The sequence below is a fragment of the Pan paniscus genome, chromosome 14, assembly GCF_029289425.2.
Source record: "Pan paniscus chromosome 14, NHGRI_mPanPan1-v2.0_pri, whole genome shotgun sequence".
Classification (NCBI taxonomy): domain Eukaryota; kingdom Metazoa; phylum Chordata; class Mammalia; order Primates; family Hominidae; genus Pan; species Pan paniscus.
Genome location: NC_073263.2, coordinates 76556320 through 76582459, shown reverse-complemented (window position 1 = coordinate 76582459; position 26140 = coordinate 76556320). Strand labels below are relative to the sequence as shown.

General features: G+C 37.7%; 1 long non-coding RNA gene across 2 annotated transcripts; it reads right to left on the bottom strand.

Annotated features, from left to right (window-relative positions):
- Positions 1–1625: 1625 nt before the first annotated feature.
- Positions 1626–24797, bottom strand: LOC117975621 (uncharacterized). 2 transcript variants are annotated; one of them, XR_008620650.1, is made up of 3 exons: positions 24630–24797; positions 24004–24128; positions 1626–2840 (listed from the first exon to the last, which is right to left on the bottom strand). It is a non-coding gene; the product is annotated as an uncharacterized LOC117975621 (long non-coding RNA). The 2 variants fall into 2 exon arrangements; XR_004665952.2 differs by lacking the exon at positions 1626–2840 and adding an exon at positions 12932–13081.
- Between the last annotated feature and the right edge of the window lie 1343 nt (positions 24798–26140).

Here is a 26140-nt window from a genome sequence, read left to right as displayed (position 1 = left end):
ACAGGTCTTGCACTTAAGTATCACCAATATACAGGTATTTGCAGGATGTGCTGTTGTGAAGCACTGACTTTGGCATGAGGGGTTGTATTTGAAAGCCCGCTCCATCTCATCTCTCATTAGCTATGTCACCTTGGGCAAGTTACTTAATCTTTCTAAATCTTAGTTTCCTCCAATGAAGATAATAATAATAATTCATGTTTTATAGATTTTTTTTTAGAAATACAGGACATAAGGCAAATAAAGTACTTAGAATATTCAACTAAGTAATAAATACTGAATTCCTTTTTCCGGAGGTGCTACTGATTGTGGGTCATAAGATGGTCCTGGACAGGACTTTACATTAGAATCCTTATCCTTACAGATGGATGAGAAGTACATGGGGTTCATTGTACTCCTCTGGATCTGGTACTGGGGAATTTGTCAAGTTGAATACTTTATCCTCAACATGTTGGCTCTGCCAAGACAGCTGAGGGTCTATAAGAAAGATACAGGAGTTCTGGAATAAGAAGACTTGGGTACTTTACCTCTCAAATTCTGTTTTTCCATCTGTAACATGGGTATAATTATGGTCTCTAACTCACACTTACAGTGAAGGTCAGTTGAGATAATCTAGGTCAGGAATTGAGCAGAACAAACATTGCTGACGTATAGTTAGTGTTCTATTAAACTGACAGCTATTATTATTGTTTTTGCTATTTTTGATTCATAGTTAATTTTCTGCTTGGAAAAGAGCTTGCATAGATGGGACTCTAGTTTTTTTTTTTTTTTTTTTGGAAGATTATCTTAGTTTTTAAAAACGATTGTTTTCTTATTTCAAGAGCAATATATGTTCATCACTGGAAGAAATCTCAGAATATTCTGTTTTGTATTTTCTAATCCTCCATCCCCGAGCAGAGTGGGAGTCATACTGGGTGAGATGGTGCAGGCTGGCTAGACTCCCTTGCCTAGCATATCATTTTTGGTTGACATAAAGTTTCATAAGGAATGATCACCAAGAATCACTTGTTACCCCGTTATTGGTTGTCCCCAAAGCAAGCACAGGCTGGGATTACTAAGTTTATTTTTTCTCTCTGGAGAATGTATTTTTTTAAGTTTTAGGGTGAAATTCAGATTCAGTGAGGTAATAAAATAATCATTGAAAATAGATTGATACTGTCTGCCATTGTCTTTATTTCTATAATAGCATGATTTCACACTAAGCAATGGGTGATGCTGCCAATAACTATCATTAATTAAACACCAGACACTTTCTGTGCATTGTCTCATTCATTCCAAATGACAACCCAGTGAAGTAGGTATTCAGTTCCTCTGTTAGCCATGAAAAATCTAGACCTGGATTAAATAACTTGCTCAAGATCAAAGAGTTAGGATTTAAACCAAACTCAATGTGCCTTCAGGCTTTTTAAAACTACTGTGCCCCCAAAGTTAGAGTGGATTTAAACAAATAAATGAAGAATTAAAAAGCTTTAAACAACAATCTTTACTGAAGCAAAAAACTTCATAAATATTTCTTGGAACACAAAAGAATAAAAACAAAAAATGCAACATTAAACTACAGCTTAAGCATACTTTTCCCAACCTCCCAGCCTCATCCCAACCTACACACTGAGTCCTGATATTTAAAAATCTAAAACAGCCAGCCAGTGGGGTTCATAAAACTGTGACCTTTATTTAAATTGTCAGGTGGAAGAAGTTTATAATAAACAAATAGGCAAGAGCAACCAAAAATTGCATACAAAGAGCTTTGGAAACATCTGAATACAAATCATTTTCTAAATGTAAATTGCTCTTATCATTGATTGTATAAGAAACACAACCTTAGACCTTCCCTGCATTGCAATAATAATGAAGGAAAGCCCTTATGCTCAAAATGATTAAAACATTTAACACACAAAATGAACACTAGGGAGAAAGTCTTGTCTTCATTATAGTCAGCGTTATGCCACACAATAAATATAATCTCCCTTAGGTTTTACTAAACATCCAAGCTCTTTAATTTACATTATTTTATTCATTTGAATTCACTTCGGATTTATGAAAGGAAAAAAATAGATCTCCCAGTAAATGAGAAGGTGTAGTTAACAAGATACCTTAATGAATCTTAATAAAATCCATGTGGGAGTGAAGCGAACATCAACTTACCCTGAAGTCACATCGGTTGGTGGCCAAATATTTTTATGGGGTGTGAGCAAGTGTATTCATCATTAGAAGATAATTAAAATTACTGCTTATATATGCCCTTCAGCTTAAGTTATGATCATGCACTATCTCCCAATTTTTGCTTCACATTCAAAGCATTTTATAAAAGGGAGAATAAGCTAGAAAGTAAACGATAGTATTTTATCTGATGCTTTGCATACAAGCACTCAATGAAGGTAGATGACTGGCTGAAGAGAAGTGAACACTTTTCTTGTTTTTAATCACATTATGCCTTAGATGCTGTGAATATCTTGGCATCTACTTATTTAGCATTTATAGTTTCAACATTCTCAAGTGATACAATGACCATGATATATAGACTCGTTACATTTTGCTGAAAATTGTGTCCTTTTAATAAAAGTAAAGCGGCCGGCTGCGGTGGCTCATGCCTGTAATCCCAACACTTTGGGAGACCGAGGTGGGTGAATCATCTGAGGTTGGGAGTTCGAGACCAGCCTGACCAACATGGAGAAACCTGTTTCTACTAAAAATACAAAATTAGCCAGGTGTGGTGGGGCATGCCTGTAATCCCAGCTACTCGGGAGGCTGAGGCAGGAGAATCGTTTGAATCTGGGAGTCGGAGGTTGCGGTGAGCCGAGATCATGCCATTGCACTCCAGCCTGGGCAACAATAGTGAAACTCTGTCTCAAAAAAAAAAAAAAGCATCATTATTTTAGCAAATGTAGCAAAAGGAAGAAAAATTTTGCAGTTCTATCATCGAGAATAATGTGTTCACCAGTGTTTTTATGTGTTGTCAAAAGACAAAATTACAACAAATTTAGTTTTAAATCTAATTGGCTTCTATTTGTGATTCATGAATTGGAGCAAGCTTCATTCTACAAAACTGAATGAGAGATATGACTGGGCAATGGAGAGCCGTGGGTTTTGTAAGGTGGAAGCAAGGAAACAGAGCAATAGAAAAAAAAGCAAATTGGTTAATGTTAGGTTACTTCAGTTGCTTTTTTTTTTTTTTTTTTTTTTTTTGAGGGAGGATGTTAAAGCAGAGAGGACTTTCTTATTACACTGACCCAGGTAGACTGGAATCTCCTGTTTATCCGGAAAACCTGTGCTGTTTGGGAATCTATCTGCTTTCTTAAAGTTTCAGTTTGATTACGTGGCGTTTAGCATGAGTGTTCCATTTTGGTTTGGTCTGATCTGTAGGGGCCTAGTGTAGGAGCTGTGTCCAAAACAATGGCCTCCCATACTTTTGTTTAACAGTGTGTATTTATATAAAAGGATATAAAAAATTAAAATTTACTAAACAGATGCCTTTTTCTTGTATTTCTTGTATTTTTTTTAATCTCCAGGTCAGGAGTTCTGTCTTCATCATCATTGAGAATCTAGGACCCAGCACAGCACAGTGTCTAGAACATACTAAACACAGTGTCTAGAACATAACATACTTCCTGAATAACTATGTTAAGATCTTTCTGTATCATTGCATATTCCACCACATCTTTTTGATGACTTCATAGTTTTCCATACCATGGATGTATTGTGATTTATTTAGCTAAATTCCTGTTTTTTGCTTAGTAAAGAGGTTACTGATTTTTCACTATTTTAAGTGGGAGTAAACATTCACATAGTGAAATCTTTTCTTGGAAGTCCACTTTGACATCTTTGGAATCGTTGGTGTGAAGAGTAAGCAAAAATATATCATTTTTGATACCTGTTATCAACAAAGTCACCAAATGTATTTAAATATTTTCCTTTGGCATCTATAAATATATGAAAATGACTATTTTCCACTTTTCCTAACTGGCAGGTCTTTGACTCTAAGTATGTGGAAAAATCTAAGTAGCGAGTAAGGCTAATTGACCAGCATTTACTCCTTAATGAGGTTTTATTTTTCTCAAGTGTACATTTTATGAAATGAATCATATCCTCAAATTTGTAAATTGTAAACGCTATTAAAATGATCCTCTTTTGAATGTCAATTTTCAGTGGATACCACTAGTGCCGTTAGATACTAGTGTCATTTAAAGACCACTCTTCAGTTAGTGAAAGCCCAACTCCTTTGTCAGTTCAGTTGAATAAAATTTCAGTAGATGAAGTCATTTCATTGGATTGTGAAGATCAGTAACTCATCCCAAATCTCATTTTAGAAAGTAAATACAGCTGGAGGAATAATATATGTCCTAGAGGTGTCAGGTTAGAAAGGATTTAACACCACACGGTAAATCATAAATAACAGCATTTTGAAGAACTACGGCACATTCATTAATGTCAAAGAAGGAATCTGGAAATAGCCATCAACCAACCATCGTGGTGATAGGAGAATTTCAGAATTCTTCATTGGCAGAGAAAGAGAAAATTCATGATCAAAAAATGGAAATGAAGAGATTTTTCCAATTATCTTTTGACACTAAGAGAGGATGTAATTTACTCTTTCTCGAATATGACCCTTTAAATGTGTGAAATAAGATTGTTCCTTGTATAGTCCAAGTGTTTCAAAAAGTCCATGAACTCTTTGAAAGTAATTCACTTAAGCTTTCAAGTTGTATATAAAATGGTACTAAACAATTTAATTTTAAGAAGCATGAAAAAGGCAAAGCCACAAAAATTAATAAAAAGCCTTATGGTAGTGAATTTAAACAGTGACAGAAAAAGAATCTTATGGAACTCAGAAGACCAACCATGATATGTGCTCAGAAGCAGTAAAAATAAAGTCTGAGTATAAAGACCATCATGGATGGTCACAAACTCCTGAAAGTGATGTTCAATTATGACAGTTTTCCTAAGGGGGGAATAAATATGACTTTTCAAAATTCTAGATGAAGCAACTTACCATAGAATTATTGATACATAGATATGAACATAAAACAATTCCCTTTTGTGGTGCATCTCTCAGAGAACAGAGGAAAAGAATAGCAAATGGGGGTTTGTGTGTTTTAACTCAATTGTTATGAAATAGACCTATAGACATAATTCTATGGATTAGAATCTTCATGTATGGTGGTAATTAGAATTTGAGAACAGAATGTGGATTATCTTGCAAGTTTTTAAGGAGCCAGAATATTGCTTTTTCTAGAAAGTTACCTAGATTCCTTTTGTTCTGCCCACCTCCCCTTTATTCTGATTTTATTCACTTTGGAGAATTGGTATATTTATACTTTTTTTTTTCTATCATGTCTGTGAGAAAATTCTACAAATTATGTTTTCCAGGGAGAAGTTTGAAAAGAGATTCCATTTCTCACAAACATAAAGACAGCTCAAAGGTCTAATGATTCCAGGTTTTATTTATTTATTCATTAATTCAACAGATATTTACTGAGAGCCATGTGCTATATTGTGCACAAATGATGCACGCTTTATATTCATAAGTTCCCATTTTAGTTGGAAAGCAAAAAGTGAATAAATGAATGCACATAAGACTAAACAAACATAAATATTTATAAATTGTGATAAGTGTTATGAAGAACAAGAACAATAGCCTGAGATTGAGAAGACAATTCTACTATTTATAAGGTGATAGATAGATAACAGTCTGCTTTTTATAGGGTGGCAGGGCAGTCTTCCCCTAGGAAGTGAAATTGAAGGTGAGAGCCAAAGGATGAGCAGCAACTAGTCATCCAAACAATGCCATATGTAGGGGAAAAAGGAGTTTGTACAAAAAGCCATGAGTCAAGCAAGAGCCTGTTGTGTTGGGAACCCTCAAAGAAAACCAGTGTGGATGGGATGATGAGTGGGGAGGAAAAAGGGCTTGAGGGAAGCTGGTGAGGCAGTCAAGGCCAGAACATGCAGGATCTGTGAACCACGAGAAAGAGGTTTGAGTTCTACCTGAAGTATAATCCCTTAAAAGATTTAATCAGAAGTGTAACATGAGCTTGACAAAATTTGATTTATGTTTTAAGAAGATGACTCTGGCTACTAAATATGGAATATAGTGAAAAAGCAGAAGAGTAGAAGCATACACATTGTCAAGAGTTGTCGAAATTTTGGCTAGAAGATGATGGCGTTAACAGAGTAGAAGGCAAGAAATTGATTATTTGAGATATAAATTGATGACAGGATCAAAGATGTGGGTAGTGCATTGTATATAGGAGCGAGGGAGAATGCAGCATTTCTAAGACTTTGGCTTATGCATCAGGATCAACGGTGGCACCATCTTACTGAAATGTAGATGATTGTAAGGACAGATTGCAATTTATGGATTAGATGATAGAACAAGGTTTTTCTAAATTTCTCTGGTGATGGGTCACTTGGGGTACTTGTTAAAAATACCTGGACCCCATTCCAGGCACTCTGAGTCAGGGTCTGTCACTGAGTGGTCTAAGAAGCCCTAGTTTTAAGAAGCATCAGAGAAGACTTTTTATCACCAGTGAAGTTGGGAAAACATTGTATTAGAGAATGGAACCTCCATGGAAGAGGGTTCCTGTGTGACATAGTGCAGAACCAGAGGATGGGGAGAGAGGAGGCTTGATTTCAAGGAAGAGGAGATTAAAGGCCATTGGACTTCCATTGATTAAGAAAAGGACCCTAATAGGCCAGGCGTGGTGGCTCACACCTGTAATTCCAGCACTTTGGGAGACAGAGGCAGGCAGATCACGAGATCGGGAGTTTGAGACCAGCCTGGCCAATATGGTGAAACCCTGTCTCTAGTAAAAATACAAAAATTAGCTGGGAGTGGTGGCATGCACCTGTAGTCCCAGCTACTCAGGAGGCTGAGGCAGAAGAATTGCTTGAACCTGGGAGGCAGAGGGTGCAGTGAGCCGAGATTGCACCATTGCACTCCAGCATGGGTGACAGAGCAAGACTCTGTCTCAAAAAAAAAAAGAAAAAAAAAGAAAAGGACCCTAATCAAAGTACTTAGCATAGTATCTGGCACAGCATGTTGATTAGTGTCAGTGTAGGATAGTTAAAATATTGTATGCTATGTTCAGATGTGCAAAAAAAATACCATCTTTATTTTTCATAACTGGTCTAGTGTTCCTTATGGAGGTAGTAATGGAGTAAGGGAGAAAAAGTATTGGTCAAATCCAATACATCGAATCTGATTTGTTTACTTAAATAATGTTGTTAAATATTTGTCTTTCTGTCACTTGTTAAATAAAACCTCATTTTAAAAGGATTTTCTCCTCCCTTTGCATTTTTCCAAGGTAACATCTTACTGGGAGAGAATGGCTTGTAAGACTTCAGGTAGCAGGCAAAGGAGCTATTATTTTGTAATGTCCTCTGAATTCTCTGGCCTCTGAAGAGATGATCTTTTTCTGGTGTTCACATCTGTGACTGGTGAACTCATTTGTTGCTCTTTAGGCATCAAACCTGAGGCTTCACCACCACTAACTAAGCCCATGTCAGCTCTGAGGCCTGGCTTTGATGCCTCCCATCAGCCTGGGGTTACAGGGTCTTCTTGCCCAGAGAACATCTGGAAAGCTAGTCCTATAAAGTCCTTTCCACATTGTTCAAGAGATATGTAGGATGTTTTGCATCTCTTTCTGGATACTTGAGCACCAGTGAAGGCTCTAAGATCCTCTCTTGCCCACCCTTGCCACTTCACCTGTGGTCCTCTGCTACAGCCACCCTGGTTGATGTCAATCCATAATGCAGTCTCCTTTCAGAGCCCTGTAAAGTAGAGCAAAAGCTCCTCCTATTTCTGTTTTGTCCCTTAGCCTATCCCATATGCTCTCTCCTTTCGCTCAGCCCTTAGCCCAGAGGGAAAGTCAAAACACACACATCTTTTCACCTGTGCCTCCTTATGACTTTTCTCCTCCCCTCTATGCTTCTCTGGGGGCCAGAAGTATGGACTTTCTTCTTCAGCTGACTTTCTTCAAGAGCTTTTCCACATTATGTCTTCTTTTCTCCAGATGCGACATCTACTTTTCTCACTGTTCCCTTCTCCAGGGTAATAGTGAAGAATGGCCGGTAAGGAATGGGATTTATGGCAAAGTAACAAAAACCATATTGTTTTACAATTTGTAATATAGTATTTGAAAACATTGTGAATTTTCTTTGTTGCTTTGGTTTATCCCTGATTTAAATTCCAATGATGTTAGTACAAAATCTCTCAAAATGTGTACTTAGTTTCCTGGATCACATAAATGTAGAGTACTAGGGGTGGCTTTCCATTCTATACCTAGTTTTGGTTGGACAGAAACTTAAGAAATACAGTAGTTGTACCAGCTGTAAGGAAAAGAAAAGCAAGGTGACTCTTGTGAAGAAGTGAGAGGGAAGAAATAGGAGCCAGATTAGAAAGAAGTCATGTGAGAGCCTTGGGAAGCAGGGTGCAGGCTCAATTTATGTTTAGATACGTACAGTGTTAGGCCTGGAAGAGATACTAGCAATAGATGAATGCCTTCTTTTGCAAATATGTAAATCAGTGCTCAGTAGTGCGAAGTGATCTGTATGGATTTTAGAGCTAGTGAGAGACAGGCTTGAGACTTAGTCACATCCTTGGAGCAACTGCTTCCTAATCCTGAGCTCCCATCCTCTGGTTCTGCACTATGTCACACATTATTTTCCAAATATCCCAGCAAGCATCAGAAATTACAACTTTAATACTACCTTCAAGTAACCAAAAAGACTAAGATTTGTGAATAAATTGTAATTCGTAATTGATCATCTTTAATCACAGCTCCATCCTAAGGATTGCCTTCGAATAGAAATTCAATTTATTGTATTAATTTAAATCATTGTATTAGTGACATTAGCTGCTACAGGTAACATTAGCTGCTGTAGGCAACATTAGCTGCTAAGGTGACATTAGCTGCTATAACAAAAAATTTCCAGAACCGCCAATACAGGTGTTAGATGGGTTCCTTCTGTCTTGTACCTCTGCCATCCTGCAGTGGAGAAGTTCCCAAACATTCTCAGTTCACAGAATGCTTGTTGTCCCCTAGTACTTTTTTTCACAGTGCTCCTAAGCCAAAAGAAATAGCTAACAGCACTGTTGATTACGTAGTTTGGCTCCCAAACTTAATAAAGATATATGTTCTAACAACTGAGTAGCTTCTTCAGAAAAAAATCATACACATAAATGGAAAGAAAAATTTTTTTTGTTATTAATACAATTGTTCAATTATTAAATATATTCTACAGTTGTATTAATTGGAATGTGTATGCCCATTGAGTACTGCACAACCTCTCAAACCTTGAGATTCTTGAGTTTCTTTAAATGGATTGAGAACCTAAATATAGAATGCAAGGCTGAGTGCATAATGTTTTCAGATTTTAAACACTATTTTACACTTGTGTTGCCACATCTAAATACAGAGCAATTTTAGAGACTCACTTTTACTAATTCCCTCAGAGCATTCAACTTAGTCATAGTAACAATTATTTTCCTTACATGCTCATATTATTTGTTTACATACTATTTAATTCAATAACATAATTACAATTATGTATAAAACCTGCATAATTAAGTTTGGGAACAAACACAAGTAAGTGTAAACCCACTAGATGAGTAGAAGTCATCAGGAGTGTCGTAGCTCACAAGGGGCAATCATTTAGCAGCTGCAGACATCACTGTGTTTGACAACACAAAAGGTTAATCCACTGAGCTAGGTAAGTAGAGGACTCAGGGCTGCTAGACCTATGCAGATGAAAGAATCAAGGGTACCTAAGGCTTTCTTCTTGTCTGACCAGTGCTGAACTGGTCAGAAAAGCAAAACACAATTGTGTTGCTTCCAGAGACCCAATGTCTTCTGGGTCCTTTATTGATAGGTAAGGAAATGGAGACTCAGATAAATTGTCTTGGCTACAGCCAGTTTGAAATCAGGTTCCTTTTTTTTTTTTTTTTTTTTTAGACAAAGTCCCACTCTATCACCCAGGCTGGAGTGCAGTGGCGCCATCTGGGATCACTTCAACCTCTGCCTCCTGAGTGATTCTCCTGCCTCAGCCCCCTGAGTAGCTGGGACTACAGGTGTGCACCACCACACCTGGCTAGTTTTTGTATTTTTAGTGGAGATGGGGGTTCCGCCATGTTGGCCAGGCTGGTCTCGAACTCCTGACCTCAGGTGAGCCGACCAACTTGGCCTCCCAAAGTTCTGGGATTACAGGCATGAGCCACCTCCCCCGACCTGACATTTAGATCAATATTCTTTTTGTTACAGTATACCACAGACCCAGACTAGAGAGATCAATTAGGAATTATTTATTCACAAATCTTAGTCTTTTTGGTTACTCGAAAGTAGTATTAAAATTGTAATGTCTGATGCTCACTGGGATGATTGGAAGATAATGTGTTCTGGTACTTCTTTAGTATTCAGAACTATGAACCACCTTACCTGGCACTCCAGTCGAGCTAAAATTAACTAACTGTGAGGTAATGAGGATATAGATAAACTAGTCCACATATGTAATTATGAAAACAGCTCTTACTATTAAATAGCAAGCATTTTGTTTTGAGCCACATTATCATGGTTTAATTAATGCCTGTTCTATGCAAGCCTTCTCTAGAGATTACAGAAGAAAATAATCAAACTGTTCTTTTCATTTTTTTTCAAAAAGAAATGATAGAAAACAGTTTCTTCCTTCATCTTAGTGGAATCGACAAGAATGGAATTTCTAAAAAGATTTTTTTTCAGCCTACATATTAACTGCCTACATATTAACTATAAAAATTCCAATCTGGAACAACTGCTCCTTTATTTTAAAAACGTCAAGTCAGTAGCCCCCTTGGTTTAAAAATACAAGCACTGTGATTTCTTTTTAGATCTTTATTATATAAAATGTGAGTTTTTGAATTAATTTTTTTGCACAAAACCTTACACAAAATTTCGTTGCACAAAATTAAATTATATTTTTCTTCTTATTTCCTGAGTTGTATGTATATACATACTTATGTTCAATTACATACACACATGCACACACACACGTGTGTCTCTGTGTGAATACATATGTGTATATATGTGTGTATGTTCAATGTAATATTTGTGGGAATAATACATATATGTGTGTGTTCAATTACACACACATAGACATACATATACACGTGTATATATAATACATGTGTATATATGAGTGTGTGTAATTGAACATATGCATATACACATATGTATTATACACACACGAATATTAAAACTTAGACACAACAAACCTCTGTTTTAGGGAAGTGAATTTTATATCATTTGAAAATAAATTGTAGGCAGATTATTCAGGATAAATAAACTAAAGACATGTTTTAGTTAATGTATGTGTAGGTAATATTCAGTAAAGCACACCACTTAATTCAATGGACCAAATGTTCTGGGCTTTTAGACAGTTTTTAATTTTTGGCTATTACAAATCGTGCTGCTATGAATGCACTTGAACATATCTTTTGGTACACGTATCTACACATTTCCCTTGGTTTTATACTTAGGCATAGATTTGCTAAGTCATAGGCCTTTTACATGTTTACTTTTAGTAGCTACTGCCAAATGGTTTTCCATAGGTGTTATACCAATTTACACTCTACCAGCAGTGAGTTACTGCTGTGTACCCTCACCCACTTAGTCTTCTTTATGTTAGCTACTCTGGTGTGTGTATATTATTTCATCACAGTCTTCATTTGCATTTCCATGATGACTAATGAATGAATGCTTTTATATATGCTTATTAAACATTTGGATATTCTGTTCTGTGAAGTACTCATCCAAATCTTTCATCCATTCTTTTATTTTCTTGTGTATCTTTGTCCTATTGATTTGTAGAAGCTCCTTATATATTCTCCATATGACTTGCTTGATTTATAGAAGCTCTTTTTATATTCTCCATATGAGTTCTTTGTTAGATATGTTTATTGCAAATATTTTCTTCCTGTCCATGGATAGGCCATTCTTTTTGTATCAACCCTGATGCTGTTAGATTATTCTATGGTCAATCAATTCTAAAAGAAAGGAAAGAACACTGGCTTTCATAACAGTAGCCTTGAGGTAAATGCCTGAACCATTACTGTGTGATTTTGGGCAAGCCTCCTAACCTTGAAGAATCTCTTTGCTCACCTTGTAACGTTAATAATACCACTTATAATATGTTGTGAAGATTAAATGAGCTATTTTATGTGACAGAGCCTGGCAGAGTGGCTGGCACATATTAGATCTAGATGCTTAATAAATTTTACAGGATGGAAGGGAATAAAATACTCTTGGTTAATTTCATCTTGGGTATCTGATACTGGCCACAAACTTTTAAAGATTTTCAGTGGCAAGTTTGGTGTTATTGCAGAGCCTCCCTGAGGCCTGCCTTATGTGCATTATGTCTTCATTATCCCTTCTTGTAAACTCAAGGGAGTAAAAAACCCCGAAACCACCAGCCCCTGCTCTGGTTTCCTGAGATGGGGGGTCAGAATATTTGCTTTTTTTCTGTGAAAGTGAAACACACTAGATAATTAGATTTTTAGGAGAGTAAAACACACTGAAAGTAAGAAGATTAAAAAAAAAACAAGGAATACATATTTCTAAGAGAAACAATTTAAGTGTGTCCAATTGTAACTAACTATCTCCCAAATCTTTTTCTTAATGAAAGCTTTCCTTGGGTTCTGATGGATACATTACAGGTTACATATACACCTATATTTCTGCATTTTATGTATATACTTATATGTGTATATATACATATATATACACATTAGGTATATATGTATATATACATATATACACATTAGGTATATATATACACATATACATACACATTAGGTATATATGTATATATACACATATAAGTATGTATATAAAATGCATAAATATATATACATTTATATTATACATATATACATTATATATATATATATATACATGTTCTGCTCAAATGTTAATGACTTTTATTTCAGTTATAAAACAAATGAAATTGTGACCTGCTTGGTGAGACATGACTAATCCAGGAGCAGCCAGATGGCAGTGCCAGTCAGTTCTCTTGAGTGATGTGACATCATGATCTCATCCAAACACCTGGGTACAGACTTGTAAAACAATAGGGAAAAAGAGCACTTCTGGATTTGACAGTTTTCTAAATCAGATTAACAAATAGAAGCTTAGTATTAATTTATGCCATTTAAAAATCTACCACTCAGCATTTCTATAGTAGCCACTGACATTATTCATTTCTACCAGAGGTAAGGCAGAGTACCCCCACTTTAGTGGTGGCAAACAGAAAAAGTAGAATTGAACAAAATTGAAATTATTGTTGTAATCATCAGATGATTGTAAATCATCAGAGGAGCTACAGTAATTACTCTCCATATTCTAAAAAGGTAGATTTACTCAGGTGAAAAGATAGAGAATTCTGCCCTTTGCTTTTCCGTACGTGTCAACTACGACTGAATATGCGGAGGGATTATTGGAGTTGATATTTCTCTCAAGCTATAAAATGATTTTACAAATCCCCCACTTCCATTCCATTTATAGATCTTTGTTTCCCCCCTCCCTCCCTGAGGAATGCATTTAAGTTAAATGGGAAAGTGCTGGGAATAGAACACTTAATTTTACAATCTGTTACTATATAATTAAACTAGTTCCAAGGGGCCTATTGACTTCCAAGGTTTAATGGGTTATTGTGGTTCATGAAAACTCCAGGGGGACGCCTGTAAAACCTGATTTGGGACCACATCCTGGTTTTTAACAATGTTGTCCTTTGAGGAATTGTCACTGAATACGTCCTATATTTTCAGTGTTCTGCAGTGCAACAAGTACTTTCTGTTGACCAGCAACCAGGCATACTGTTCACAGCCAGTTATTAGAGGTGACTTGTTAGTCAGCCCTGGAAATCCTATAGCAGAATCCTGTCCCCAACCCTGTCTGCTCCAAGGTTTTGTTGAACATCACTCATGTGCAAGCTTTCTTATGTTTATACTTGATGATATCCTGAATTCTCAAATTTGGATAATACTTACTGGTTTAAAACTGAAAATAATAAAACTTTTTAGGTACTTTAAAATGAAAATTTCTGCACTTTAAATAAATTGGGCAGAATCAAGGGGTTTAGATAGATGTGTAAAATGTCCAGGACAGATTTTGATAATTATATAATCTGTTTTGAGAATTCTTTAAAGGGGTTGCTTTGTAGGGCAAAAGCCCAGGGAAGCTGCTCTAAGTAGATCTGGAGGTCTTGAGAGATGCAAAGAAACATTGAGACTAATGCACTGGGTTCTTTCAGGGAGCAGAATCTTTGGCCTGGAAGTTGAGAGGAAGAAGAAAAGACAGGTTTTGTGAGTTTCATTGTCAGGCATGAAAGCTGTGGGTGGAAATTCAATGGAGATCTTATTAATCATCTCAGCAATCAATCTGTGGACCATGAATTAGTAAGATACTGTAATGTTTGTAATTTATTTTGGTTATGTTTGTCATCTTATGTATTTCCTCTGATGATCAGCAGTGAAATCATTGGAATGTAAAGGTCTGGATATGTTAGTTTTGAGGAGGAGTGATGAAAAGTTATTTGTTTATTTTTTTTCAGAGCCACTCTTGATGATAGAATTGGTGATGTGACAGCCACCAAAGGAATGTGACACAAAGTAGAAATGAGAGCTGAGATGTAGCCTGGACCTTTACCATGGAAATGCCCATAAATTGCGTCCCTATTCCTTAAGATTTTATTTAAAGTTATTTTCAGAATGTTGTGCAGTTTCCAATCATACCAAAATCTTCAAAAAAAAAAAAAACCCCACATAATTTACATTTTAAAAGCACTATTGTTGTCATGATAATGGTGGCAAGTAATTTTCAAATTTGGGTTATTTTAGAAACAGATTAAAAGAAGACAACTATAATATAATCCCAATAAACAAAAGCAAATAAAAAGGCTAAATCATGGGACCATCAGTATATAGATTCTACTTATTACTGTGGTATTTATTCCTTATCTTTATGAAGTAGTTCGTATTTTTTATTATGCAAGTTTTTGAACAAATACAAAAGTTCAGAAAACAGTATAATGAACAGCATATACCTATCACTCAGGTAATCCGGATTTTTCACACTTGCATCATCTATCTTTTGTTTGGGACTGAAATATTTTAAAGCACATCTAAGACCTTATCCTGACTTATCTTTTCATTTTAGTGATCTCCTTGCAAGTAATTGTAGCAGATAATACTATCATCATTTGATAGGAGAAGCTGAGTCCCATACTTTTAACTTGCCTAAGGTCACCCGAGGAGTTAGTAGCAGAGCTATGATCGCCTCTTTCTCAACTCCATTAGACTTGCTGGCATAATTTCACAGTTCCCAGTGCCCCTTGTCCTTGAGAACTGTTCCCTGCGTAAGACTTAGTTTTAGCAGGTCTGTCCTTTTACTGTGTGACAACCCTAACATCCCAACCAAGATGTAACGGATGGACCGTGATGGATACTCAAGCTCTGATGAGCCAGTCAGTTTCCTTCCTTTTGGAATTCATTATTGGGGCTATAAAACAAGTCTGTCTTTCAGGAGGTGTTGAGATACATGCTACTTTGGAAATGATGGGTCAGAGAAACTCTCCCTGAGAGGAGATACCTGAATAAAGTCTGGAAAGAATAAAGGGGGGAACTGATATGGTTTGGATCTGTGTTCCCACCAAATCTCTTGTTAAATTGTAATCCCCAAGGCTGCAGATGGGATCTGATGGGAGGTGACTGGATCATAGGAGAAGATTTCTCATGAATGGTTTAGCTCCGTCCCTCTTCGTACTGTCCTTGTGATAGTGAGTGAGTTCTCATGAGATCTGGTTGTTGGAAAGTGTGCAGCACCTCCCCTGTTCTCTCGCTTCCTCCTGGACCAGCCTGTGAGGTGCTGGCTCCCTCTTTGCCTTTCGCCATGGTTGTAAGTTTTCTGAGGCTTCCCCTAAAGCTGAGCAGATGCTAGCATCATGTTTCATGTACAGCCACAGAACCATGAGCCAATTAAACCTCTTTTCTTTATAAATTACTCAGTCTCAGGTATTTCTTTATAGCAGTGTGAGAATGGACTAACACAGAGACCCATGCTGACATCGGGGAAAAAATGGTGATCCAGGCAGAGTGAACAGCAATAGCAAAGGCCTCAAGGTGGGACATGCTTGGATGTTCAAGGAAGAGGTGAGAGTAGGGGATTCAAAGACAAGCATGGCAGGTGATGGTGGCAAACAGACACCAAAAGAAAGATCATAGAGGGCCTTGAGGGCCAAGGTAAGGTCTTTGGAGGTTTGTCTGAATTTGATGGGAGCATTCTGCAAGGTTTGGAGGTTTGGAGCAAATAGGTGATAGAATCCAACTTACAAATTGAAGGGACCCCAAGTAGCCATGTGGAGAATAGACTGTAGGGACCAGAGGGAAGAAATGGGGAGAGTTGTTAGGACATGGCAACAACCCAGGTAAAAGATGATGGTGGCTAGGATGAAAATGATAGTTGTGGAGGTGGTGAGATACAGTTCCTGGAAACTGTCCCTCAAGAGACCTAACTTCCCCAGGGTTCTGTGAGAAGACACAGAAAAATTTCTAAAAATTACTTTTTGGTTTGTTTAACTAGTTTGAGCTGTTTTCTTTGTCTTACAGTAAAAAAAATCTTACCAAAGACTCTGTAGTCTTTGCCATTCCACAGTACTTGACGAATGCTTACTATGTGCATAGTTGACTGTGGCAGGTTGTAGTTCCAAAAGATGGCCAAACAATACTTTCCATCCCACCCAATCTTCTTACAATGTGACCTTGCCATCCCCTATTAACAGCTGGAGTCTATGTCACCTTCCCTTAAGATGGGACTGCCTGGCTCAATAGAATCTGGTGGAAGTAACACCATCTGACTTTCTGAGACTACAGCATAGAAATATCATTTGACCCAGCGATCCGATTACTGGGTATATACCCAAAGGATTATAAATCATGCTACTACAAAGACACATGCACACATATGTTTATTGCGGCACTATTCACAATAGCAAAGACTGGGAACCAACCCAAATGTCCATCAATGATAGACTAGATTAAGAAAATGTGGCAGATATACACCATGGAATACTATGCAGCCATAAAAATGGATGAGTTCATGTCCTTTGTAGTGACATGGATGAAGCTGGAAGCCAACATTCTGAGCAAACTATCACAAGGACAGAAAATCAAACACTGAATGTTCTCACTCATAGGTGGGAAGTGAACAATGAGAACACTTAGACACAGGGTGGGGAACATCACACACTGGGGCCTGTTGTGGGGTGGGGGGAGGGGGGAGGGATAGCATTAGGAGATATACCTAATGTAAATGACCAGTTAATGGATGCAGCAAACCAACACGGCACATGTATACTTATGTAACAAACCTGCACATTGTGCACATGTAACCTAGAACTTAAAGTATAATAAAATAATAATAATAATAATAACAATAATAATAATTGGACCAAAAAAAAAAAAAAAGCAAGATGGCATTCCTCTGGCTCTCTCAGGAGGCTTGCCCTTGGAATTTGGTCACCATACTATGAGGTGGCTCAGGCCACATGGAAAAGCCACACATAGGTGTTCAGCCCCAGCAGAAGTCCTAGCTGACATGGATTTTCTGCATGACCTGTTAGTGAGGGAGCCGTTGAGATGACTCCAGTATCATCCAGTGTCTGACTGCAACCACATGGGGGAACTTTAGCAAGAACCACCTAGCTAAGCCTAGTCAGCTCCAGAACCATGCAAATAAAACAAATAATTGTTTTAAGTCACTAGTGTTGGGTGGTTTGTTACATAGCAATGGATAACTGATTTGGTTACCGTATGTATTGCATTATCTAGGACATCTGATTTAAACCATTATATTTTTCTAATAATAGTGAATAATTCTATGGTACTTATTACATGCCAAACATTGTTTTATGTGCTTTACATGTAATAACTCTTTTAATCCTCACAATGGGCTTATGAATTAGGTACCATTATCATCCCATTTTACATATGAGAAAATTGAGGCATAAAGAGGCTCAAGGTCAAACACTTTATAAATATTGTGCTAAGTTTTGAACCAGATGGTATGAGCTCCAAAGCCCATATATTTAAACATTACCCTAAGCTGCCTCAGATCCTGATGGACTATTTATCAGGAGCCTTGCCTCAATTCTGTGTCCCTGATAGCCAGTAGTTATGACAGTACTTAGAGAATAGCAGAGATAATATAATCCAGAATAGTTGGTCTAAGAAGTATTTGTGTTTGCCATTCTTTGCCTAGAAAAAGCAAACAGCAAAACTAAACATCCAACAGATGAAACAAAGGAAAATAAAACACATTGACCCTCCTAAAATTATTTTTTCTCAAAATCAAATAAAAATGTATTTCCTGGGCCACCCAGATAACTTTAAGCATCCTAGTCAAAGCACTTACGTGCAAATACTTAACAGAAGCCATATTTCTTACTGTGTGTGGCTATTTCACTCTGTCATGGAAACAAGGACTTTATAGAAATTTATGAAAATGGGTCCAAATATGCATTTAGACATGGCTCAAGACAATGGTTTAAGTAGATGAAATTTTTTTTTGTTTTTTCCACCATTCCCTTGTTTTGTCTTTCCTCAGGTAACTCTTAGCCTACTTGATGACTTCCCCTAAATTTAATCCAATAAATACTTATTGAGCTCAGAACTTCTTTACAGGCGGATATGTGATTAACCAACACGATGCACTTCTCTTAGGATGTGACCAGTGGAGGAAGGCTAGGGGCTGGGGGTTTGTGCTTATAATGGGAGAAGCTTCTAAAAACTTCATACAGAATGTGAGAGACACGACTTACATTTCCAAGCAGGGGCAGGAAGAAGGACATTGCAGGTGTATCGACCAGCATGGGCAAAGGCTATGAGGTATGTTCCTGAAGAGTTTAGGTATCAGTGAATGGCCCCCAGGCTAGAGAGTATTTTCAAGAGAGGAGTAGCAAGGAACAGTTGAGTGGAATCGGAAGAGAAGGGAGTAAACACTTATCGGGTACCTAATCTTAGTATATAAAGTCAGGCACTTGACTATTTCACTTTATCTCCACCCAAATCTGTGAGACATGGGAGAGATGCCTATACCCAAAGAGCTCTAGAAAGTGCCAGAAACTCAACCTCAATGGGTAAATGAACTCCAGAGAGGTATTAGCTGCAGGTTCTTTCATTGTGGAATGGAAGGTTTGGACTTCAGTTAAATTTCTCTATTAGGAGGAGTATTTTTAGAAGTGGAGAGTTGAAAGCTGGCCCTTTTAGGCAGCACATATCACTTTCAGAGTTACAACCTATACAACACAGTCCTGGGATCTCATTTCCAGAGAAATTCACCCCAGCACTCTCTGGGGTTTGCTCTATGGTAAAAGGCAGGATAGGCCTCCTAGTTCTGAATTGGCAAGAAGAGCAGAGTGGCGTCAAAGTCGCCAAAGTGTCACAGTGCTTCACCAGCAGGACTGTTTCCTCATCATGCGGGACATATTCCTTATCCTCCTTGCCTCAAAGGATGTTAGTGACAATTAAAAATAACTAGACAGGCCGGGCGCGGTGGCTCACGCCTGTAATCCCAGCACTTTGGGAGGCCGAGGTGGGCGGATCACGAGGTCAGGAGATCAAGACCATCCTGGCTAATACGGTGAAACCCTGTCTCTATGAAAAATACAAAAAATTAGCCAGGTGTGGTGGCGGGCGCCTGTAGTTGCAGCTACTCAGGAGGCTGAGGCAGGAGAATGGTGTGAACCCGGGAGGCGGAGCTTGCAGTGAGCCAAGATCGCACCACTGCACTCCAGCCTGGGCGACAGAGTGAGACTCCGTCTCAAAATAAAAATAAAAATAACTAGACAAACATTTCTGTTACAATGAACTTTGCCTTTTAATCCAGTCAATTCCATTTAATTTTAATACCATTTTAAATTTTCAACTGCTTCTTAGAGGGTTGTGGGTGGGGAGGGAAGGGCTGAATTTTGTTTTTCTTATTTTACCAGGATGATATCAGTAGAAAGAAAACTAAATTTGGAAAGAAAACCAAGTTTGGGATCATGGCTTAACCACTTATTTGCAAACTGAGGGGTCTGGCAGGGGCAACCTCAATCTTTTGAACCTCAGGTACCTACAATTAACTCATCATCTACCTCACTGGGCTATTGTAAAGATTTTCTACCTTAATAAAAAATGCTTTGAAGAGAAGAATCAAATAGAGGCAATAAAAAATGATAAAGGGGATATCACCACCGATCCCACAGAAATACAAACTACCATCAGAGAATACTACAAACACCTCTACGCAAATAAACTAGAAAATCTAGAAGAAATGGATAAATTCCTTGACACATACACTCTCCCAAGACTAAACCAGGAAGAAGTTGAATCTCTGAATAGACCAATAACAGGATCTGAAATTGTGGCAATAATCAATAGCTTACCAACCAAAAAGAGTCCAGGACCAGATGGATTCACAGCCGAATTCTACCAGAGGTACAAGGAGGAACTGGTACCATTCCTTCCGAAACTATTCCAATCAATAGAAAAAGAGGGAATCCTCCCTAACTCATTTTATGAGGCCAGCATCATTCTGATACCAAAGCCGGGCAGAGACACAACCAAAAAAGAGAATTTTAGACCAATATCCTTGATGAACATTGATGCAAAAATCCTCAATAAAATACTGGCAAACCAAATCCAGCAGCACATCAAAAAGCTTATCCATCATGATCAAGTGGGCTTCATCCCTGGGATGCAAGGCTGGTTCGATATACGCAAATCAATAAATGTAATCCAGCATATAAACAGAGCCAAAGACAAAAACCACATGATTATCTCAATAGATGCAGAAGAGGCCTTTGACAAAATTCAACAATGCTTCATGCTAAAAACTCTCAATAAATTAGGTATTGATGGGACATATTTCAAAATAATAAGAGCTATCTATGACAAACCCACGGCCAATATCATACTGAATGGGCAAAAACTGGAAGCATTCCCTTTGAAAACTGGCACAAGACAGGGATGCCCTCTCTCACCACTCCTATTCAACATAGTGTTGGAAGTTCTGGCCAGGGCAATCAGGCAGGAGAAGGAAAGAAAGGGTATTCAATTAGGAAAAGAGGAAGTCAAATTGTCCCTGTTTGCAGATGACATGATTGTATATCTAGAAAACCCCATTGTCTCAGCCCAAAATCTCCTTAAGCTGATAAGCAACTTCAGCAAAGTCTCAGGATACAAAATCAATGTGCAAAAATCACAAGCATTCCTATACACCAACAACAGACAAACAGAGAGACAAATCATGAGTGAACTCCCATTCACAATTGCTTCAAAGAGAATAAAATACCTAGGAATCCAACTTACAAGGGATGTGAAGGACCTCTTCGAGGAGAACTACAAACCGCTGCTCAAGGAAATAAAAGAGGATACAAAGAAATGGAAGAACATTCCATGCTCATGGGTAGGAAGAATCAATATCGTGAAAATGGCCATACTGCCCAAGGTAATTTACAGATTCAATGCCATCCCCATCAAGCTACCAGTGCCTTTCTTCACAGAATTGGAAAAAACTACTTTAAAGTTCATATGGAACCAAAAAAGAGCCCGCATCGCCAAGTCAATCCTAAGCCAAAAGAACAAAGCTGGAGGCATCACGTTACCTGATTTCAAACAATCCTACAAGGCTACAGTAACCAAAACAGCATGGTACTTGTACCAAAACAGAGATATAGATCAATGGAACAGAACAGAGCCCTCAGAAATAATGCCACATATCTACAACTATCTGATCTTTGACAAACCTGAGAAAAACAAGCAATGGGGAAAGGATTCCCTATTTAATAAATGGTGCTGGGAAAACTGGCTAGCCATATGTAGAAAGCTGAAACTGGATCCCTTCCTTACACCTTATACAAAAATCAATTCAAGATGGATTAAAGACTTAAACGTTAGACCTAAAACCATAAAAACCCTAGAAGAAAACCTAGGCATTACCATTCAGGACATAGGCATGGGCAAGGACATCATGACTAAAACACCAAAAGCAATGGCAACAAAGGACAAAATTGACAAATGGGATCTAATTAAACTAACAAGCTTCTGCACAGCAAAAGAAACTACCATCACAGTGAACAGGCAACCTACAAAATGGGAGAAAATTTTCGCAACCTACTCATCTGACAAAGGGCTAATATCCAGAATCTACAATGAACTCAAACAAATTTACAAGAAAAAAACAAACAACCCCATCAAAAAGTGGGCAAAGGACATGAACAGACACTTCTCAAAAGAAGACATTTATGCAGCGAAAAAACACATGAAAAAATGCTCACCATCACTGGCCATCAGAGAAATGCAAATCAAAACCACAATGAGATACCATCTCACACCAGTTAGAATGGCAATCATTAAAAGTCAGGAAACAACAGGTGCTGGAGAGGATGTGGAGAAATAGGAACACTTTTACACTGTTGGTGGGACTGTAAACTAGTTCAACCATTGTGGAAGTCAGTGTGGCAATTCCTCAGGGATCTAGAACTAGAAATACCATTTGACCCAGCCATCCCATTACTGGGTATATACCCAAAGGACTATAAATCATGCTGCTATAAAGACACATGCACACGTATGTTTATTGCAGCATTATTCACAATAGCAAAGACTTGGAACCAACCCAAATGTTCAACAATGATATACTGGATTAAGAAAACGTGGCACATATACACCATGGAATACTATGCAGCCATAAAAAATGATGAGTTCATGTCCTTTGTAGGGACATGGATGAAATTGGAAATCATCATTCTCAGTAAACTATCGCAAGAACAAAAAACCAAACACTGCATATTCTCACTCATAGGTGGGAATTGAACAATGAGATCACATGGACACAGGAAGGGGAACATCACACTCTGGGGACTGTTGTGGGGTGGGTGGAGTGGGGAGGGATAGCATTGGGAGATATACCTAATGCTAGATGACGAGTTAGTGGGTGCAGCACACCAGCATGGCACATTTATACGTATGCAACTAACTTGCACAATGTGCACATGTACCCTAAAACTTAAAGTATAATAAAAAAATTAAAAAAAAAAGAAAATTATAAACTACTGATATTTGCTATGATATATAGAGCTGTTTTTGTGCAATTGTATTACCCTAGCTCCCAGTAAATAGTCCAACAGGATCTGAGGAAGTTTATTACCCTAAACTGCCTCAGATCCTGTTGGACTAACTAAACAGTGAGAAGCAGTCCATAATCCTAAATCCATTTATTTGTATAATGTCTCCATTTACTGAGTTCCTGGCATTTTGTATAATACCTATGTACTAACGCTTGGAAGTGTAAGAGTTTAGGGTAATAAACTGCCTCAGATCCTGTTGAACTATTTATCAGGAGCTGCATCACTCATTCATATTTATAAGAGATTTTTGTGTCTAGCTTGACTCATTTAACAGGAACAAGATGTCCATATGCCACAACATAGGCTGGCCCATAAATCACATCCTGCCCTTCTTTGAACAATCCGGTGTGTCTGTCATGTGTCAAGCCTAACAAAACACTGAGAAGCAGTCCATAATCCTAAATCCATTTATTTGTATAATGTCTCCATTTACTGAGTTCCTGGCATTTTGTATAATACTTATGTACTAACGCTTGGAAGTATAAGAGTAGTAGTTGAGATTTTATCATGATTTGAGTATTGAAATCTTATTAAGATATGAAAAAATGCACCTTCTTCCTCTACCAAAAGAGATCTAGATACCAAGGTAAAATATGGCTTCTGTTTTCCACATAAATAAATTTTTGATATGCTTAAATATAGCAGTATTGATAGCTTTGATGATTGTATAGATAATGAAAACTGCACTAGTTGCCGCAAGTCTATCTTTAGTCAAGATAAAAAAAAAAATTACCATTGAAGAATATAGATGGGAACAAAGACAAACGTTAGTCCTAGTAGACTTGACTTTATATAATCCACAATTTTTCTTACTTTATTTGCAGCTGAAGTTGATCCTGGAAAGAGACTCTTTAGGGAGAGAACATTGTTTCCTTTCCCAGAACATCGTGTCAGGCGGGTAAGCAAGCAGGCACACTTTATTCTTTTTCTCTCTTTACCTGTAACATTGATATAAAGAAGTTCACAGAGTAAATGCTACTTGGGAAAAGTAGCATTTTCATTTTAATACACAGAAATGACTTGTCATCCAAAATTTAAACTCATGTTACTTCATAGAGTCCAAAGCACAAGAAAATAGTTATTTTATCAACTAATTGCCTGCCGCTGAATTTCATTTAAGCCTGCTCTACTGCTCCCATAACATTTTACAAATCACTGTCTGCACTTCAATAGGCTCCGTGCAATGTGCTAGTAGAATCTATCTCTTTCCATAGGACCTTTCTGTCTTAGAAGTGACATTGATAATTATCTCCCTTTCACATGGGCGCCCACCAGCTGAAGTGCCTAGGTGACTTCCTGCCCACACAGATGATTAGAGTTTTGCAATTCACATTGACTCAGGCAGCAGAATCAAATTCCCCACCTCCATCTGGCAGTTCCCTCTTCGGTCTGCTGCACCCTAAGGACAAAATGAGGACAGCAACGTCATCCTTACCTACCTCTCTCTGAGGGTGAGAATTTCTCCTTGAATGGCTGTGAAGGCAGCAGGGCGTTGCTTCAATTTAGGTGAACATTAATATTAAACAATGGCTCTCCCTGGGAGTAGGTGGCTGCAGATTGAATGCTAAGCTGCTTCAGTAAGACTGAAACTGAACAAGAAATAAAAAAGAAACTAAATCTAGAAGAGGGCTGAAGGAAGAAAGCACCAGATTTTTAAAGATTTGCCAAGTGCGGAAGCTTAGCAGGATGAAGAACATTTATTTGTCTGTAAATGATGGTAATTTTCCATTGCTCCTTATCATGCAGTCTTTCAATACATTGAATTCAGGATAGAAATACGTTTGTGATTTCATTCAGAACCTTAGCATTTTGTATTATAGTGGGAAGTACATTATTCACGTTTTGATGACTTAGAGGATTTTATTAGTTGTTGCCCTAATTTTTCACACTGTGTCCACATCTTTTGCAATGTGATTTTGTGGTTCCTCCCAAGAGATGGCTTCCATTTTTCTACCTCCTGAATATAGATTGGCTTTTTAACATACTTTGGCCAAAGAACTTGGTGAAAGTGACCACACACCATTCTGGCTTTGAGCACTTCCTTCTTCTCTTGGAACCTTGCTACAGCTGTGTGAATAGTCTGCCGAGGATTAAACACCATGTGGAAGGGCTTAGTTGTTTCAGCTAAGGCCATTTTAGAAATGCCTATAGCTAGCTGAACAGTGGCTAGCAAAGAGTGATCCACAGCTGACCACAGATGCATAAGCGAGCCCAGGTGACACAATGACCTGAGTGATAATATAAGACTGTTCTTTTAAGATTCTGAGTTTTGGGTAGTTTGTTATGCTATGATAGCTAACTGATGATGCAACCACCAAGAATATAAGGCATGGTATTTATTTTTGTTTTTAAATATTCATTTAAAACTATTTTAGATCTTTAAATGAATAAAACAACAGGATAAAATGAATTAGGATTCACTGGCCCACTTACAACCAAATCACGTGAGTGGCAAACAATGAAGCTTTAGATGCAATCTGAGGTCAGGCTCTTCAGTCTTGTGAATCAGGATGATGCAGCTGGATTTGTTTTTCCTTAAGGGCAATGATGATTCTTTGAAATTTTTTTTTTTAGAATTAAAGAAAATTATAGGATATTGCAAAAATAGTGCACAGAGGCCATAAACTTCACCCAGCTTCCTCCAATGGTGACATCCCATGTAACTATAGCACAATATCAAAACCAGGAAACTGACATTGATACAATGCTGTTAACTAGACTATGGATCTTATTTGACCTGTTTTTAAATCACTAATGGTGTGTGTGTGTGTGTGTTTGTGTGTGTGTGTGTTTGCAGTTCTATGAAATTTGATTCCTTGTATACATCCATGGGACTACTAATCAATGAAGATGCAGAACTATTTCATTACCATGAAGGAAATCTTTTAGGTTGCTCCCTTTCAGTTGCACCACCCCATCTCTGTCCTCTGGAATCCACTAAATCTGTTCT